This window comes from Diplotaxodon limnothrissa, linkage group LG20 (assembly GCF_057381915.1).
Source record: "Diplotaxodon limnothrissa isolate DT_005_m linkage group LG20, D_limnothrissa_male_GT1.1, whole genome shotgun sequence".
Taxonomy (NCBI): domain Eukaryota; kingdom Metazoa; phylum Chordata; class Actinopteri; order Cichliformes; family Cichlidae; genus Diplotaxodon; species Diplotaxodon limnothrissa.
In genome coordinates this window covers 7,174,072-7,190,866 of record NC_140615.1, presented here as the reverse complement: position 1 = coordinate 7,190,866, position 16,795 = coordinate 7,174,072, and the positions used below count along the sequence as shown (strand labels likewise).

Here is a 16,795-nt window from a genome sequence, read left to right as displayed (position 1 = left end):
GTGCTGCCCCAATGGATGTGGACGTGAGTGCATGGCTCCTGTTGGAGGTGAGAGATGAACAAAGTAGCAAAGATCACTCCAAAGTGAAAATTATCTGCAAGATATTTCGTTTATTATATCATCTACAATAGAAAGAAGAGAAAAAGAGTGATTGCAAAGGATGTCTCTACCTGACTTATTTAATTGAACTATAAAAAAACATTTACTTGCAACTTCATGAAACTTGACAGGTCAAGAGGTCAGTTTTAAATATGTACGTTGTATATACATACATATATGTGTGCGTGTGTGTGTGTGTGTGTGTGTGTGTGTACGCACATAGGACAAAAAGTATGAGATGGAGGTCCAGCACTGTGACAATCAGAGCAAAACAGAAAGACACGAATTTGAAGTCAGATAGGGTGAAAAAGAAAATTAAATCTTGAGTCAATAGACAGAAATGTCATTGAGACGACAGGGAAAGAGGATGAGTGAAAAGACGGCTGGAGCTAATTAAGCGTTTAAAGACATATTTGCAATTAACTTGAAGATATTTTAACAAGCAAGTTTATTTTGCCTCAGACATGTTCAGTTTATAATCTGCTGCTTACTGTTTATTACTAAAATGTGCATGTTTGGTTTGTTTCATTAAACAGCCAAACTGGCAATCACACAGCATCAGAACTCTTATCTCATTTACCACTTTACCACAGCTGATCTATGTCCTTTTCTGCTTTAGTGCCTCCTCCCAAACCAGAATGTCCACCGCATCTTAATCTTGCTCTGTCACGTAAGGGGTGTAATGACTGTCCTAGAGACCACACATGCTGCGTCTATAATGGTTATGAAGTCTGCGTCCCTCCTGTTCTCAGTACGTCTCACAATGTTTGATTTCTTCTTAAGAGGCTGTGTATTTAATTAAATCTTTTTAAAATATAAGAAGTATTTTAAAAATAATATTTAGGCTACATTTACTGCACTCTCTAGTTGGAGTTCTTTGTTTGTACTAATTTATTTTTCCTATCAGCAAAGCCAGGAGTGTGTCCTCGCAGGCACCTGACTGTTGGACTGTGCGTTGAATTTTGCTCCAATGACAGCGACTGTCCCGGTAAACAGAAGTGCTGCTCTACCAGATGTGGACGTGAATGCATGGCACCATACATAGGTGAGAGATGAGCAAAGTAATCTTGCACACTTAACCCATGTGGGTTAAGACCCAAACGGGTCCCTTTTTTTACGAGGGTCACACATGGGTTAATGAATCAAACTGAGAAAAAAATGAAAAAATAAATAATTTGATATACATTTGCTTGGGACTGCGTGGAACTTGAGAGGGCAAGAGGTGGTTTATTTCCAGGAAAGTTGTGTTACATTTCTTCATGATGACCTGGTTGTTTCGGTACTGCAAACACCCTCATGGTCATTAATTCATTTGAGGGTTTAGTAATCTAATGAGATCATATCTAGAGGGAGAGTTTTTCTTTAATGTTTTCTTATTCTTTTCAGTGAAACCAGGAGTGTGTCCTCACAGACGCTTCAATAACATAATGTGTGGCGAATTTTGCTCTAATGATAGTGACTGCCCCAATAATGAGAAGTGCTGCTTCAGTGGATGTGGTCATCAGTGCATGGCGCCTTACACGGGTGAGATATGAACAAAGTACCAAACACTCCCTAAACACTTTTCAAGTGGTTTAAGGAATTGTGTAACTAAGCCTATTCTTGACTTTGGTGTGTCTGTAAAGACTGGTACCTTGTCTGAGGCCTCCACATGTGTGCCGAGTACTACTATCGTGATGGTCAGGGTCCAGGACATCAGACGTGCTGCAGGACAACCTGTGATCACCTGCAGTGAGCTCTGCTGCCAATCTATAAAAAACATCATTAAACTTACTGTGACCATCTCTGCAAATGAGTCCAAATCACTTTTTTCTTCTTTAGTGCGATAAGCACTTCCTGTTTCTGATGATAATCATGTCTCTCTGATTTTTTTCAAACTGACATATTTGTCTTACAAATAAAAAACGGTGTGTTGGCATTTTATTCTTGTTCTCTTATTTACAACATGCGAGCTTACTTCAGTGTGAAAATATTGAAGAAACAGTGTTTCACTATGAATAGTATATCTGTTCCATTTCTAATTACATAGTTATAGCATGATGCCTCGTGTGTTTCTTCTTTATATATATACCAATAAAAATTGCCCCTCACCTGTTGAAATGTAGCAAGAACGGAAAGTGCTTATTGTCAGAGCACAAAATTATCCAGATGGATTATCAAAACATTCTGTTTCTCACTTGTGTCTCAAACTGGATTTTAAAAGCATTCATTCTTTCACAAATCTTTGTAAAAGCAGACTGCATGACTAGGTGCTTAATTTTATGCACCTGCAATAACTGGACTGAAAACCCCTGAATTCAGAAAGAAAGTGTGGCCCCATACTTTCATCAACATAGTGTACCTGCTTGAAAGTGCTTAAAATTGACACGTCACTAATGTAATGAGTCAACAAATCAAATGCAACACTTTATGACACTCAAGTAATTGTATTTACCTTAAAAAGTGTAACTAAAATTAGTGCAAAAAATGGTAGAGGGCTTCCCCTTTTATCTACAATCACTAGAATCACTTGGAAAACAAGTGATTTCCTGCTTTGAAATGTAAGAAAAAGAGAAAAGTTCTTTGAAGTGGTGGTGACCAGATGCCTCTCCAAACCACTGGAACACAGCAAGCCTGCTCCACGAATCACCATTAAACCCCCGACCCAGGGACGGTTTTTGAAAGTGTAACCTGACTATGTGAAAACTAAAGCACTGTTAAAACTTGGATTATAGATTTGACATGAGGACATGACTGTATCTGTACTTTATTCGAGTAGTAAACGTCAGTAAAACAAAGGAGCTGATAGTGGACTTCAGCACTAAGCAGGAGAGGAACTACCAGACCCCCGTCATCAACGAGTGCCCAGTGGAGAGAGTGGACAGCTTCAAATACCTCAGAGTTCACATCACGCAGGACCTGTCATGGTCCTGTCACATCAACACCGTGGTGAAAAAGGCCCGTCAGCGTCTCTACCACCTCAGACGCTTGAGAGACTTCCAACTGCCCTCCAAGGTGCTCAAGAACTTTTACTCGTGCACCATAGAGAGCATCCTGACGGGAAACATCTTAACCTGGTTCGGGAACAGCACCATGCAGGACAGACGAGCTCTACAGAGGGTTGTGCGATCAGCTGAGCGCACCATCCGCTCCGAGCTCCCTGACCTGCACTCAATCTACAGCAGGCGGTGCTGGACCAAGGCCAGGAAGATCGTGAAGGACCTCAGCCATCCCAACAACAGACTGTTCTCTCTGTTGAGGTCAGGAAAGCGATTCCGCTCCCTGAAGACCAACACAGAGAGACTGAGGAGGAGCTTCTTCCCGCAGGCGATACGGTCTCTCAATCACACCACCACACAGACCCACACATATAGTTCTTACACACACACTGGACTTTCTGGACATTGTTTTCACTTCATCACTTAAATCACTTTAAGCACATTTGCACTGCACAAGACATAATGTGGATTGCACAACACTGGTCACTATATTCTTCATTACCAGTTGTACAGCTGCTGTTATTGTGTATATATATATACATATTTATATTTCTTCATACATTCTTATATAGTTCTATACTGTGTATTGTGTATTTTGTTGTACAGTTATTTTATTTTCAACTTTAATTTATATATTTATCTTATTCTTTCCCAGTTAAATTTACCCTTCATTCTAATTTGTGTTGTACAGTTATTTCATTTTTAACCTTAATTTTTTATATTTTATTCCTTCCTAGTTAAATTTACCCCTTTTAATTTTACATATTTACATATAGCCTTTTCCTTTTTCTTTTTTTTTTCTTTAGGTCACAAGCAGTTGTCTAAGCATTTCACTGCATATCGTACTGTGTATGACTGTGTACGTGACAAATAAAATTTGAATTTGAAATTTGAATTTGAATTTAGTTCTTTCCTGACAATTTTTTGCCTTTTCTCCTTACATTTTCAAAACATGCTTTTTACTTTTGGTTTGATGCATTTGACGGGAGTTATCATTTCCTGTCTTTAAACAACAAACCAATTTGAGCCTGAAAAATAATGCATGAAAGGCAATTCTGTTCATGTATTAATCACCAGGATATGTGGCATGTCCATTTGACAGCTGGTACTTTTTTCACTTTTACTTGAGTGAAGAAGCTTAATCGGTACTTCAACTTTTACTAGAGTAGTTTTTTTTTAGTAGTTTTTTTTTAACAATAGCATCTGTAATTCTACTTAAGTACAGAATATCTGTACTTTTGCCAACTCTGGTCATGAGATGGTAAGGACTACAGATGAATTTAAAAATAAAAAAAGAAAGAAAGAAGGAGCACAGGAAAATAGTGAAGTGCCAGGGGTTGAAGGAACAACTGAGCAGATGTGGATGTCACTTATATGATACAGTTTGAGTTTGTTAATAAGACAAAGCTGAACTGACTTTGTCCATTTTGATGTTGAAACTAAATAGTTCAGATCAGAAAGCTTCTCTGACCATATGAAGGTCTGTATATCAGGCCTGAAGTGGAGATCCCACAATTGGAGACGGCACCACAACTTGATCCCCAGGATTAAACTGACGATGTTGTGTGCCACAATCATTCACACTCTTCATTCCAGTCTGTGCCTTTTGCCATAAAACCAACTACAAACAATTGGCGTCTAAATCCATTCACAATGACAGCCAAGGTTTTAAGTGGTTCTGAATCAACCCCATTATCCTTTAATGCAGCCAAGGGTCCATGCGCACTATGTCTGAACACAAGCTCATTAGGGCTCAAGCCTGTGCTCTCCTGGACTGCCTGTGTGTGTAATGTTTATGAGAACTCCTTACTGAAACTGGATGTAAATATTTGACTCTGTTTCTCATCTTAATATAATACCTCTCATAATGCATTCTTGAATGATTTTTTCATCGTTTAGGGGGAACAAAACCGATTGCTTGGTAGACCTGTCTTAAATTGTTTCATTACAGAAGACTGTTCCTTTTCTTAAATACAGGTTATCAGCTTAAAGCATTAATTTTTATCAAAAGCATTAGTTATTAAAAAAATGTACAGTCGCTAAAGAACATAAGTTTTAAGAAATTATAAAAAAAAAATCTTGCTACTTGGTCCTTTGATCTTAAGAATTTAAAAATATGGTTAATTTTTTAATGCATTTTGGCCAATGTTTTTTAACATGAGGGATAAGGATCCTTTTTACTGCGCTGTGTTGTATTGTCCTCCCTGACTAATAACAGTTTGTTATGAGTCTTTCCTTTTAAGTCAACGTTTGCGCCCGTTTTTAAACTTTCATCCCTGGATAAATGCCAGTACTCGCTGTTTAAAGTGTTCTTTGAAAAGTTGATCTCTTGTGGAGATCAACTCGTTTACACAGCCATCTCCATCCTTTAAAGGAACTTTTGTTTTGTTTTTGTCAGGGCTCTGTGTGCGGGCAGGCGGAGGTGAGGATCCAAATGCAGGACTCGGAGGCTGAATACAACTCAAAAACCTCAGCTTTCTTGCTGGCAGAAAACAAAACATGAACTGAACAATGAATACTGAGAACAGAAACACACAGGCACAATCTGAGAGTACAACACGACACTGAGCAAAGGCAAACACAGGGCTAATATACACAGGGGAGTAATCAGGGAATGGGAAACAGGAGAGAGACACAGCTGGGAGAGGTTAGGGCTAACGAGACAGGGGAGCGAAGCTGGACACACTGACATAAGACATAATCTTTCAAAATAAAACAGGAACCAATAAACAAAGACGCAGACTAAGAAACATGGACTTTACACGGGCAGAATTAAACCTAACCCAGAATAAGCTGGAACATACTAAATATCATCATCATCATCATCATCATCACCTGACAATAGATCAAGACAATAACCAAAAATACAAAATCAAACCAAAACATGAGAACTCAAAATGCTGGATCAGAACTGACCCAGAACCATGACAGTTTTTTTCAACATTTCAGTAATACATGTGAGGGACGCCTATTTTTTTTAAAACCTGGCTTCAAAGAGCAGAGGTAATCCTGAGGTATTTATTCAGCAACCTTACATTATGTACTCCTTCTTAACCAGCTGTATCAATTCTTTCAAATTAGGCTGTAAAAGCCTTCTTGTTGTTTGTTTATCGTTGTTGTACTCCAGCTTTTTACCTGTTTGGTTACCTGAGTTGTCAGTGTTAGCTGACTGGATGAAAGCATCCTTCTGTTCTCACAAAATTTGACCTGCACCTTTGCTCAAAAATGTGTTTCAGTCTATCTGACTCTGTGTGCTCAATATAATCAAGGATCCACTAGAATCTGCTTGTTTTAAGAATCTTATATATCCACTCACTTAAAAAGAACAAAAAACAAACAAACAACAAACAAACAAAAAACCATTTAGCTAACCTTAAACAATACCATTTACTTTTAAGAGTTTAGAAAAGGTTACAGCTGTGCAGCGTACAGCTGTTTTACACAAATACAGCGTTTGTGAAAATGAGCTCATTTCAGTGAAACAGCTCTTCTCAGTGAAGTGATGAGAGACAGTGTTCTGCTTTTCTGACGATGGACCTGACCTCTGCCTTTTATACTAGTGAACACCACATTACTTAAAGTATTATTTATAAGTGTTCATTTGTCTCATCATAAGTACATTTACTTGTTTTTGTTAGGAATGTTTCCCCACTTTTGATCACTTTGGACTATTTCTTATGCCATAAAAGAACTGCTTAAACACTCAAACCTTACATGTAGTACAAACATATTGTGTTTTGGGCTGGTACTGTACATCCTGACAGAGTACAGTAGATTATGTGTGCTGGCACCACCTTATCACAATCAGGGGACCGAATCAGATAGTCTGGCCGTCCAGTCTCCCAGCAGAGTGATCTGAAATCTAATACAGACTAAACTGTGTATCACCTCATGCTCATGCAGAAGGAAAATACAGTTGTGCAGACTCATATTATCTCACTAAGTTGTCCCTATCACGTCTCTCATGGTGAATGGACCTCACGCAGTGATGTTTCTGATGTCTCATAGAAACAGACGAATCATCAACAACAGATAGAAGAAGAAAAGTTTGTGCAAGAAATGAAAGAAAAAAAAATCTTAAAACGCATTGATGGTAATGTGATCAAATATAGTGCATTAATTTGTTATCCTAAAAAAACAGCAAAATCACTTAGACTATTAGAGACTGAATGGAATTCTAGTAAGAGGTGAACAAAAACGAGGGATATCTATACAACCCTGAGGAAGAACAAGGAGAAAAAACAACAATAAAAAGACGATAAAGAACACTTTACAGCTAAGGATAATTTTGTTATATGAATGTCATAGTGAGTTGACTCCTCCTTATCTAAAGGCACATTCTGGTCCTATCTGAACCACAGGAACAGAAAAAATAAAAATAAAATAAACAAGGATACAAAGCACATAAAGAAACAAAAGATATTGTGATTGTGTTGTCCAGTTCTCTTTCTAAGAACTTTTAAAAATCTTGGTTACCAACAAGGTTCAACAGTATAAAAATAAAGTTAACATTGGGATAAAGTGGTGTTAATTTCTCCATGACTATGTGGTTGTTGTCATGCTGGATAATAAAGATAATGAAAACTGCCTAGTGGTTTGACTAAGATGTAAACACAAAATTTGTATCATCATTTGAGCAACAAGGAACATAAAAAAACTAAATGTGTGTGATATGAAACCTTATCAGACAGAATATAAGACCACAAGCACAGTGATCCATCATCCTTTAACTGGCTGCTCAGTCAGTGGTTGCGGACAGTCTTTTTTAAAAAAAAAAAGAGGTGAACATGGACAAAAGCTCGTCTACAGTTTGTATATTGATTGCAGCACTTTGTGCATTGGTGCACTTTGGCACGGCTTTTTCTAGGGTGGAACCTGAACCTGACGTTTTAATAAGTGAGTTTCTTTTGAGTATTGTTTCTTTCTGAAATGTGCATGTTTGTCACCTCAGCTGTCACCTGATTTACCACAGCTGATCCATATCCTTTTTTGCCTCACTGCCTCGGGCTACTGTGGCTCAAGAGTTGGCAGTTTGTCCTGTGATCTGATGGTTGCCGGTTCAAGCCCCAGCTCGGACAGTCTTGGTCGTTGTGTACTTGGGCAAGACACTTCACCTGTTGCCTACTGGTGGTGGTCGTGGTACCAGTGTCCGGCGACCTCAAGACATTTTGATTGATTTGCTGCAGGGTTCAATAAGATTTTTCAGAGGGACAATCTAACGCACACTCTGGTTAGAGTTCTTGGTCACTTTTGATTTCTCATTTCTTTCAGCAAAGCCAGGAGTGTGTCCTCGCAAACGCTGGAACTTTGGACTTTGTGAAGAATTCATTGAATCTTGCTCTCATGACTATGACTGTCCCAATAACGAGAAGTGCTGCCCCAATGGATGTGGAAATGAGTGCATGGCTCCTGTCGGAGGTGAGCATGTTTGGTTTGTTTCATTAAACAGCCAAACTGGCAATCACACAGCATCAGAACTCTTATCTCATTTACCACTTTACCACAGCTGATCTATGTCCTTTTCTGCTTTAGTGCCTCCTCCCAAACCAGAATGTCCACCGCATCTTAATCTTGCTCTGTCACGTAAGGGGTGTAATGACTGTCCTAGAGACCACACATGCTGCGTCTATAATGGTTATGAAGTCTGCGTCCCTCCTGTTCTCAGTACGTCTCACAATGTTTGATTTCTTCTTAAGAGGCTGTGTATTTAATTAAATCTTTTTAAAATATAAGAAGTAGTTTAAAAATAACATTTAGGCTACATTTACTGCACTCTCTAGTTGGAGTTCTTTGTTTGTACTAATTTATTTTTCCTATCAGCAAAGCCAGGAGAATGTCCTCGCACGCACCTGACTGTTGGACTGTGTGTTGAATTTTGCTCTAATGACAGTCACTGTCCCGATAACGAGAAGTGCTGCCCCAATGGATGTGGAAATGAGTGCATGGCTCCTGTTGGAGGTGAGAGATAAACAAAGTAGCAAAGATCACTCCAAAGTGAAAATTATCTGCAAGATATTTCGTTTATTATATCATCTACAATAGAAAGAAGAGAAAAAGAGTGATTGCAAAGGATGTCTCTACCTGACTTATTTAATTGAACTATAAAAAAAACATTTACTTGCAACTTCATGAAACTTGAGAGGTCAAGAGGTCAGTTTTAAATATGTACGTTGTATATACATACATATATGTGTGTGTGTGTGTGTGTGTGTGTGTGTGCGCGCACACATAGGACAAAAAGTATGAGATGGAGGTCCAGCACTGTGACAATCAGAGCAAAACAGAAAGACACGAATTTGAAGTCAGATAGGGTGAAAAAGAAAATTAAATCTTGAGTCAATAGACAGAAATGTCATTGAGAAGACAGGGAAAGAGGATGAGTGAAAAGACGGCTGGAGCTAATTAAGCGTTTAAAGACATATTTGCAATTAACTTGAAGATATTTTAACAAGCAAGTTTATTTTGCCTCAGACATGTTCAGTTTATAATCTGCTGCTTACTGTTTATTACTAAAATGTGCATGTTTGGTTTGTTTTATTAAACAGCCAAACTGGCAATTACACAGCATCAGAACTCTTATCTCATTTACCACTTTACCACAGCTGATCTATGTCCTTTTCTGCTTTAGTGCCTCCTCCCAAACCAGAATGTCCACCGCATCTTAATCTTGCTCTGTCACGTAAGGGGTGTAATGACTGTCCTAGAGACCACACATGCTGCGTCTATAATGGTGATGAAGTCTGCGTCCCTCCTGTTCTCAGTACGTCTCACAATGTTTGATTTCTTCTTAAGAGGCTGTGTATTTAATTAAATCTTTTTAAAATATAAGAAGTAGTTTAAAAATAACATTTAGGCTACATTTACTGCACTCTCTAGTTGGAGTTCTTTGTTTGTACTAATTTATTTTTCCTATCAGCAAAGCCAGGAGAATGTCCTCGCACGCACCTGACTGTTGGACTGTGTGGTGAACTTTGCTCCAATGACAGTGACTGTCCCGGTAATGAGAAGTGCTGCTCTACCAAATGTGGACGTAATTGCATGGCACCATACATAGGTGAGAGATGAGCAAAGTATTCTTGCACACTTAACCCATGTGCGACCCTCGTGAAAAAAGGGACCCATGCATTTCACGAAATTTCACGAATGCATGGCACCTATGTATGGTGCCATGCATTCATGTCACACATGGGTTATCTAATGAGATCACATCTAGAGGGAGAGTTTTTCTTTAATGTTTTCTTATTCTTTTCAGTGAAACCAGGAGTGTGTCCTCACAGACGCTTCGATAACATAATGTGTGGTGAATTTTGCTCTAATGATAGTGACTGCCCCGATAATGAGAAGTGCTGCTTCAGTGGATGTGGTCATCAGTGCATGGCGCCTTACACGGGTGAGATATGAACAAAGTACCAAACACTCCCTAAACACTTTTCAAGTGGTTTAAGGAATTGTGTAACTAAGCCTATTCTTGACTTTGGTGTGTCTGTAAAGACTGGGATCTGTACCTTGTCTGAGGCCTCCATGTGTGTACCGAGTACTACTATCGTGATGGTCAGGGTCCAGGACATCAGACGTGCTGCAGGACAACCTGTGATTACACCTGCAGTGAGCTCTGCTGCCAATCTATAAAAAAACATCATTAAACTTACTGTGACCATCTCTGCAAATGAATCCAAAGTGCGATAAGCACTTCCTGTTTCTGATGATAATCATGTCTCTCTGATTTTTTTCAAACTGACATATTTGTCTTACAAATAAAAAACGGTGTGTTGGCATTTTATTCTTGTTCTCTTATTTACAACATGTGAGCTTACTTCAGTGTGAAAATATTGAAGAAACTGTGTTTCACTATGAATAGTATATCTGTTCCATTTCTAATTACATAGTTATAGCATGATGCCTCGTGTGTTTCTTCTTTATATATATACCAGTAAAAATTGCCCCTCACCTGTTGAACTGTAGCAAGAATGGAAAGTGCTTATTGTCAGAACACAAAATTATCCAGATGGATTATCAAAACATTCTGTTTCTCACTTGTGTCTCAAACTGGATTTTAAAAGCATTCATTCTTTCACAAATCTTTGTAAAAGCAGACTGCATGACTAGGTGCTTAATTTTATGCATCTGCGATAACTGGACTGAAAACCCCTGAATTCAGAAAGAAAGTGTGGCCCCATACTTTCATCAACATAGTGTACCTGCTTGAAAGTGCTTAAAATTGACACGTCACTAATGTAATGAGTCAACAAATCAAATGCAACACTTTATGACACTCAAGTAATTGTATTTACCTTAAAAAGTGTAACTAAAATTAGTGCAAAAAATGGTAGAGGGCTTCCCCATTTATCTACAATCACTAGAATCGCTTGGAAAACAAGTGATTTCCTGCTTTGAAATGTAAGAAAAAGTTCCCTCTAAGCCTGAAGGGAAAAAGAAGAAATACACACATGTAAAGGAAGCTCTTAAAACATGTGATTATCCTAATTGGGCTTTCATCAAGTAAGCAAAGATGCACAGAAAAGAAGATCAGAGACCAACTAGGGAGGATAAGAAAGACAAACGCAACAACATTGTCATCCCCTATGTAACCGTTTTATCAGAAAAACTCAGGAGAGTCTTCTCCAAGCACGACATCACAGTTTACTTCAGACCCAGCAACACACTCAGACAAAAACTGGTTCATCCCAAACACAAAACTCCTAAACACAATCTTAACAATGTAGTATATGCTGTACAGTGTAGTGAGAAATGCCTAGACCTCTACATTGGAGAGACCAAACAGCCACTTCATAAACGCATGTCACAACATAGAAGAGCCACCTCAAGACTCAGCTGCCCATCTACATCTAAAGGACAAAGGCCACTCCTTCGAGGACACCAGTGTTCACATTTGGGACAGAGAAGAAAGATGGTTTGAAAGAGGAGTGAAAGAAGCCATTTATGTCCACTGTGAGCGACCATCTTTGAACAGAGGCGGTGGTTTACGACACCAACTGTCAGACGCCAATACAGTTTTAAGATCACCTCCCAGACGCCTTAACACCCACTCACCTGATGAGAGGTGTAACATCTTCAAGCAACTTAAAGAAGTCCAGACGCTTTTCTTTCCAAGCTCCTTAGCCATATTGTGAAAAATGCAAAACAAATTGAGGTAGACTAAGTATATTAGTTAAAGACTGATATTCCGCTATTTAGCGCAAGATAAACAAGTTAGTTTGCTGTAATGTCACAGGTTTAAAGCCATAGTTCGGTTATATCAACTAGATATAGTTGATATGTGTGACCCCCCTTTTGTGAGTGTGGACGTTTCCTCTCGTTGCTCTTTAAATGCTTTGCTTCTTTTATTGTTTTTTATCGATTTTTATGCTTATTTTTTCCCTTTTTTCCATATGAGCTTACCTGCGATAGCTTCTGGACACTTATAGATCATTAGGACTAAAGCGTTCTTAACAGAAACAGCAACATTTTTATAGTTACCGTATCTTCAGCGCTCCGTGTGTCTGTGGCCTACACACAGCTAAAGCCTGATTACAGCGTCTGGTCACCGAACAGCCTCAATAGCCTGGAAAGGTGCTAACCGCTAGGCTAACTAGCAACAAGATGCCTTCCCTCTACACAGATGACTACCACAGCCTCCTGCAGAAGATTGCAGTACTGGAGACAAAAATTCATCGCTTAGAAGTAAACGTGGAGGTAAATGGACTGTGTGGAGATGAAACAACCTTGCTTTTGATTCAAAACAATGGCGATGAGCAAGCTAGTACACAGCTAAGGAGCACAGATAACATGACCAAGAAAGTAGACTCTGTGCATTATAAAAAATCCTCAAGCAATAATCCCCCCTTGGACTGTCTTGGTGCAAAACCAAGACATAAATCATGTCTCCTGGAAGGGGGAGGACGTATCACAGGCAGGGCACAGCGAGCTGAAATCTCTGAAACCGACTGGCCTTCACTTCCTACGAGACAGAAGCTCTTCTACCCCTGTATACGGGAGGAAACAGGACTGGACAACCGTGAATAGGAAGGTTAACAACAAACCTCCAAAACAACTGAATGTGAAACTGCAGAACAGATTTGCTCCACTATCAAAGGACCCTGGATCTATATCGGACAACCATCCATCTAAAAGTAGCGAAGTAAGGTCTGAAAATCTGTTGAAAAGTAAAAGGCCACAGGGAAAGCTAAAGGCTAGGCCTGAAACTCTGATTGTGGGTGACTCTGCCGTAAAGGATGTACAAAGGATGTGCGGTAAGAACACTAAAGTCCTCTGCTTTCCTAAGGATATGGTCAACAACCTGAAGGAGAGAATTCTTCAAATTGCAGATGAATATCCAACTGTGACAAACATTGTTCTGCATACAGGGTCAAACGATGTGTCCAAACAACAGACGGAGGTTCTGAAACCAGACTTTACTGGATTATTAAATACAGTAAACTCTCTGAATGCAGCTGTATTCATCAGTGGACCTTGTCAGGTTTATATTGTTGATTGTCATTTATGCTTAGAGTTTTATAATCAATGTCATGTTGGTAGAGGTTTGATCCTTAGTAGTCTGTGGAGACTCTGTGTGCCTCCCAGATCACTCTGGCATGCAAACACAACTTAAGGTCAGGAGAGAGGTTATATCTGCTTTGTTACGTCCCCACAGGAAAGCCAGGCGAAGAGGGTGGGGGACAGTAACAGTTGGATCCGGGTTGAAATGAAAAGAACGCCAGGCAGAGGTAGTTACCACAAAATATATCTTTATCATAATCAATTAATTCAAAAGAACTTTGCCTACTCGTGTCTTGCTTTTGCTGTGTAGTAAATTGTCTTGAACGTTCCAGCGAATAGGTTTAAGCTACAAACCTATCAGACCTGTACCGCTCGTCAGAGGAGGAGACGAGCGATTCGGCAGGTTGTTTGCACTGAATAAATGGCTTATATCAGCATGTACTGACCACTCAGTGCATTTTATCAACAATTTTAATATTTTTTGGGAATGCAGGCATCTGTTTAAAGCAAATGGATTTAATTTTAACAAGTCAGGGGTGAAACTGTTCACCTCCAACTTGTTTTATTCCATACGTCATCCATCTGTGCTTGGTGCCAAGGCTGAGATAAACAAGGAGTTATCTCATAAAGAGGAACAAACAGTACTCCAAGAACAGACAAAGCCCAGCAGAAACCTTGAGGAGGAGCCTCATCTGCCCCCACCTGGGATGAGCTTCAGAAAGGAGCGACTTTTTTAATGATCTCAGTGAACTGCTGTCTGTGATCTGTGTTGACTGTGTAATTATTGTTGGGGATTTTAACATCCATGTGGACAACCCTCAGGACAAAGGGACTAAAGACCTGAGTAACATTCTGGGCAACTTTGGGCTGACTCAGCATGTAACAGAGGCCACACATAATAGAGGACACACTCTTGACCTACTGATCTCCAAGGGCCTGAGCATTTCGAAGGTTACTGTGTCTGATGTGGGCCTGTCTGATCATTACTGTGTTTTCTTTGAAAGTAAAATTTCAGCCCACACAAATATATCAACAACAGTGATCACAAAACGGTGTATAACTGAATACAGTAGTGAGATATTTAACCATGTCTTCCCCTTAACACCTGGCCTGTCCAGAGGTTCAGTCAATGAGCTCGTCAATAGCTTCAATGCTAAAATGTTAAATGTAATGGACACTATTGCTCCCATTAAGGTGAAGGTTATCTCTGGAAGGAAAAAGTCTCCCTGGAGAAACTCCACACTGGTGAAAAATGAAAAAAGAGATTGTAGGAAAGCTGAGCACAGATGGAGAAAAACAAACCTCCAGGTTCATCCATCCATCCATTCGCTTCTGCTTATCCTCCTCCAGGTTCATTCCAGTTATAATTGTGAAGTTTCTCTTTATAGATGTCAATCTATAAAGAGAAACTTCGCAATTATAATTTACAACTGAGGAGTGCAAGGAGGTCCTACTTCTCTGACATCATCACCAAAAACAGTCATAATGCTCGGGTCTTATTTTCTACAGTTGACAGGCTAACAAACCCTCCTGTGTCAGTGACAGCTGAACTTCATTTGACATGGCCTGCAATGACTTCGCCAAATTCTTCACAGACAAAATCCAAAAGATTAGACAAGCAATTGGTACATCAACAGCATATTCAGGATATGTACCGTGTCCACCGAAAAACTGTTTAAACACCATGAAACAGTTTCACCCTATTAACAGCAAAGACCTGGAGGACATCTTAGGTCAACTGAACTCCTCTTGCTGTTTAGATGTCCTGCCAACACGTTTTTTCAAAAAGGTCTCAAAGACTTTGGAGTCAGACCTGTTACAGATCGTCAACTTTTCTTTAATATCAGGTGTGTTTCCAGAACCACTAAAAACTGCTGTAATTAAACCTATACTGAAAAAGGACAATCTTGACAAGACACAAATGAACAACTACAGGCTGATCTCAAATCTCCCATTTTTAAGTAAGATCATTGAAAAAGCAGTTTCTCAGCAGCTCAGTTACTTCTTAAAACAGAATAACTGCTATGATGCCTTCGAGTCAGGTTTTAGACAGAACCACAGCACTGAAACCGCTCTGACCAAAGTGTTTAATGACATATGTCTGAATACAGACAGTGGAAAAATGTCAGTCTTAGTTTTACTGGATCTCAGTGCAGCATTTGATACAGTTGACCACAACATATTACTCAAACGACTGGAGAACTGGACAGGTCTTTCAGGAACTGTACTAAACTGGTTCAAAACATACTTAGAAAACAGGAAATACTTTGTATCAATAGGTAACTTCACATCTGAGCAGACAAGCATCACATGTGGAGTTCCCCAAGGTTCCATCTTGGGACCCCCTCTGTTTAACATTTACATGCTCCCACTGGCACAGATTATAAAGAACAACAAAATAAACTATCATAGCTATGTAGATGACACAAAAATATATATCACAATGTCACCAGGAGATCGAGGCCCTGTACAGGCTCTTGGTAAATGCATTGAGGAAATTAATGACTGGTTGTGCCACAATTTTCTCCAGCTAAACAAAAACAGAACTGAAGTAATAGTCTTTGGTGCCAAAGAAAAACGATTACAGATCACCAGAGAACTTCAATCTATACACCTAAAAACCACAAACCAGGCGAGAAATTTGGGTGTAGTGATGGATGCAGACCTAAACTTAGAAAAACACATTAAGACAATAACAAAATCAGCTTACTACCCCTTCAAGAATATTTCAAGGATAAAAGATCTGATGTCTCAACAGGACCTACCTGTCCGTCAGAGGATAGACTTTAAAGTTCTGATGCTGGTCTATAAAGCTCTGAATGGTTTAGGACCAAAATACAACAGTGACCTCCTGACCCAGTATGAACCTTCCAGATCCCTCAGGTCATCTGGATCCGTTTTTTTATCAGTTCCCAGAGTCAGAACCAGACACGGAGAAGCTGCATTCAGCTTTTATGCTCCATATATCTGGAACAAACTCCCAGAAAGCCTCAGATCAGCTGAAACACTCATTTTGTTTAAATCCAGGTTGAAGACTCACCTATTCTCAGCTGCGTTTGAATAAAGCACCAAATCCACACTTTTAAGCTTAAATTTCAAAACTTATATTTTAACTACTGATTTTATCTATTGTTCTGATTTTATCTACTGTTTTTTTTAAATCAATTTTAAATCATGCTTTTGTTGTTTTTGTTTTTTAATGTCTCTGTAAAGCACTTTGA

General features: G+C 39.2%; 1 pseudogene; it reads left to right on the top strand.

The window, feature by feature from the left end:
* Positions 1-212: 212 nt before the first annotated feature.
* On the top strand, positions 213-12,208 carry LOC146610431 (uncharacterized; annotated as a pseudogene).
* The last annotated feature ends 4,587 nt before the right edge of the window (positions 12,209-16,795 follow it).